The sequence below is a fragment of the Triticum dicoccoides genome, chromosome 4A (assembly GCF_002162155.2).
Source record: "Triticum dicoccoides isolate Atlit2015 ecotype Zavitan chromosome 4A, WEW_v2.0, whole genome shotgun sequence".
In the NCBI taxonomy this organism is placed as follows: Eukaryota; Viridiplantae; Streptophyta; class Magnoliopsida; order Poales; family Poaceae; genus Triticum; species Triticum dicoccoides.
In genome coordinates, this window is record NC_041386.1 from 322461144 (window position 1) to 322465599 (window position 4456).

Below are 4456 nucleotides of genomic sequence, written 5' to 3' on the forward strand. Positions count from 1 at the left end.
GTGGGAAAACAACACAACTTGGGACGGATGAACAAACAAAGTTTAGAAGACTGAGATTGGGTCTTGCAGATGATGAAAAAGATCGGATCCACTTGAAAATAAGCACACCGGTTGAAAAAGGATTGACATGACAATCTGGATGATCAAGAAGGATTAGTACTCCCATAGGAATATGAGAACACCACTTAGAAAAGGTATGGAATCAACACTTGACTTCGAAGCAACTCGAATACCAAAAACCAAAACAAAACAAAGGATTGGCTTGCAAAATAAGCCGGAACAAACATACGATAGATCCCATATCGTATCATGTGTCTGTTGGAAAGAAATCCTACGTGATACTTGAATTCCCAGTTATAAACTCCCGAAACTTTCTGGTTATGCAATCAGGTGTTGGGGATATAGGGGAAGCATAATATCTTACCCAAACTAATAAATCCTACATCCAGCTGTATCCGTCCTTCAACACATAACCAAGAAACCTTCGGAAATCATTTACCTCAACCTTCAAAAAGCATCTGTTATACGAGTTATGGCAATACTCCTGAACTCCCGCCCTAGTACTGGGTGGTGTCGAGGTTATCTCACCAACAACTGCATAAAAGAGATTTTCGATGTCGATGAACTCAGGTATTCCAGAACTGCAACGATAAAATTGTGATTACAACACCTCGGAGCTCAACTCCCCGGGACACTGCCACAACCCCTAAATGTCAGGAGGCACCAAGAACAATGTTCTCGTCACAAAACCATCGAAATGATTCCAAGATACCCGCGTGATCCTAAATTTTTTTTCATGAAATTTGAGAAGAGAAGAGTCAAAACTCTACGTCAGGAGGCCTCACCAGAGCGACGAAGGGACTGAGGTGTAAAAATAATCCTACTCTCCGATATATATAATCCTATAAGACTCAAAACATTTTGTTCTAGACTCAACAACGTCAGCAATTCGATCAAGCAGGGGGCTGCTAAGTCGGGGAAGGCTCTGATTACCAACTTGTTACACCCACGATGCGTCTATATCTCCCATGTGTCGGAGCACGACTTAGAGGCATAACTGCATAATAGGCATGTCTCAAGCAGGGTAATCTTTACACATCCCATGTACTGAATAAGAAAGGGATAAAGAGTTGGCTTACAATCGCCACTTCACACAATACATAAATATCATACATTATCCAGAATACAATCAAGGTCTGACTACGAAACCAAAATAAAGAAAGACAACCCCAAATGCTAGATCCCCGATCGTCCCAACTGGGCTCCACTACTAATCAATAAGAAACGAAACAAAACGACGATCAAGATCTTCATCGAGCTCCCACTTGAGTTGGGTTGTGTCACTGGCACTGGTATCATCGGCACGTGCAACTGTTTTGGAAGTATCTATGAGTCATGGGGACTCACCAATCTCACACCCTCGCGATCAAGACTATTTAAGCTTAAAGGTAGGACATGGTAGTGAGGTGGAGCTGCAGCAAGCGCTAGCATATATGGTGGCTAACATACGCAAATGAGAGCGAGAAGAGAAGCAACTCAACGATCTTGAACTAGAAGTGATCAAGAAGTGATCCTGAAACTACCTATGTTCAAGCATAACACAAGAACCGTGCTCACTTCCTGGACTCCGCCGGAAAGAGACATCACGGCTACACACGCGGTTGATTCATTTTAATTAAGTTAAGTGTCAAGTTTTCTACAACCAGATATTAACAAATTCGCATCTGCCCATAACCGCGGGCATGGCTTTCAAAAGTTCAAAAACCCTGCAGGGGTGTCCCAACTTAGCCCATCACAAGCTCTCATGGTCAACGAAGGATATTCCTTCTCCCAGGAAGACCCGATTAGACTCCGAATCCCGGTTACAAGACATTTCGGCAATGGTAAAACAAGACCGCTCGATGCGCCGACATCCCGATAGGAGCTGCACATATCTTGTTCTCAAGGCAACCGGATGAGACATCCTACGAGTAAAACCAAACATCAAGTTCCCCCGAGGTGGCCCCGCAGTCTACTCGGTTCGGACCAACACTTAGACAAGCACTGGCCCGGGGGGCTAAAATAAAGATGACCCTTGAGTCTGCAGAACCCAAGGGAAGGTGATAGGTTGTTAGGCAAATGTAAAACCAAGGTTGGGCCTTGCTAGAGGAGTTTTATTCAAAGCAAACTGTCAAGGGGTTCCCATAACACCCAACCGCGTAAGGAACGCAAAATCAAGGAACATAACAAGGGTATGACAGAAACTAGGGCGGCAAGATTGGAACAAAACACCAGGCATAAGGCCGAGCCTTCCACCCTTTACCAAGTATGTAGGTGCATTAAAGTGAACAAGATATAATAATGATAACCCAACAATAACCATGTTCCAACAAGGAACAAACTCCATCTTCACCTGCAACTAGCAACGCTATAAGAGGGGCTGAGCAAAAGCGGAAAAATAGCCAAACAACGGTTTGCTAGGAAATGTGGGTTAGAGGCTTGACATGGCAACATGGGAGGTATGATATATCAAGTTGTAGGTATCGCGACATAGCAATAGAACGAGCATGTAGCAAGCAAAGATAGAAGTGATCTCGAGGGTATGGTCATCTTGCCTGCAAAGTTCTCCGAGTAGACGAAAGCTTGATCCTCGTAAGCGTACTCAACGGGTTCCACGTTCACGAAATCGTCTCCTGGATCTACCCAAAGCAAGAACACAAACAAAAGGACCAACAATCAATCACGGTGCAATGCGCAAGCAACATGATGCAAAACATGGCATGCCCTGCGGGATGTGATATGCAATGCATATGCGTGCTTCGGAAGGGAAAGATTCAACCAGGCCCCAACTTGGCAAACCAGGTGTGCCGTTGGAAAGATGAGATGATTTCGGTCGAAATCGATATAAAGATCACCGGAATCGGATGCACGGTTTGCAAATGGCAAGCAAAACAAGAATGGCACAATTCTGCGATTAACAGCATGATGCCAACTAGAATGCAACAAGAAACTAAGCTACTGCACTCCAACATAGCAACAAAGCACATGTCAGCGATCTACTCAAGATGCTTGACAAAAGATGAACACTGAGCTGTGGCTAAATCACACAAGAACAGGTTCAAACAAGCATGGCAAAAGTGCAAAAGATATTAGTTTGATAGACTTGGTGAAAATATCAACATGCCAGGAATTAACATCAGGAAGCCATGTTTAGAGCAAGCAAACAACAAGCTACAGGAACAAAACATAGAAATATAAGGCATGGAATGAATTTACTCAAAGCATAGAACAAAAGTCCCTTACTGGCCATGAGTCAAAAAGGATCAGAAGATATGATGGCACCCATGTAAACATAGCAAGATTCGTTAACAGATTCAGACTTAGCAGAAAACTGAGCATGGCATAAACAGAATGATGAAGGCATGTTTGCGAGCTTGATTCACTCCACACAAGGCATTGCATGACAAGATAAGCATAGCATCAACAAGAAGACATGTTCGTAAGGCTAACCATGGCAAGAACAAGTTTATAGCATGCATGGATCAACTACAACATCCATGGCAAAATTGATTAATATGTAAACAATCTGCCCGGAACATTTTATAGCAAAAGTAGAGCAATATTAAGTCATGCTAGGGCACTCCATAATTGCAAATAGGGACATGGATGGATAGAGCCCAACCATATGTCCAAATCATCCTTACTGAAGATACTCAAAAGAAGCATGGATCTCACTGTAGCATCATAAATACATGGCATAAAAATAACAGCAGAGCAATGACTTAGTGAAATTCTAAGTCTCCGAAATCAGTAATATCACGAGATCTACTTTGCATGCTTGTGCTAGTCAGCACAAAGATCACAAAAATACATGGCATACACCCCTGTAAATATGGCATGGCATAGACCAAAACACATGTAGAGCTCATGCCCGTATGCAGCACACAATAAATGTAGCAAAAATGACAAATGCTCATACTCTGCTAAGAATCAACACCTAACAATTTATAGCACTCTTGCATCAATGATTTAGGCATCAAGATGGACTCAAACAAGCATGTTACAATGAAACAAAATGAAGAGCACATCATGATGAACATTTTGATATCTCATGCAGACAAAATAGAGCAACGGCCATGAAGTTATGATGCATAGAACAGTGCAATAAAATGTGAGGGAAAAATACTTAGAGTTATTTTTACCCCGCGAAACAGATCAAGGGTTTGACCGCACGGGAAACAAGGCTTGTCGGAGTTGAGGCCGGAGAAGAGGAGGGAGACAGATGGAGCTAGAGAGGGCGAAGGAGAGGTCGCGGAGTTGGGGTGGCGGGCGCCGGACGACGAGGGAAGGAGGCGGAGGCGGGGCACCGCGTGGTGGCGCGGCTCGCCGGAGCCGGGCGGCAAGGCGGTGGCGGTGGCCGGGCGACGAGGGCAGGCGACGGCGGTGCGGGCGAGGCACGGCGGGAGGACGCGGGCGG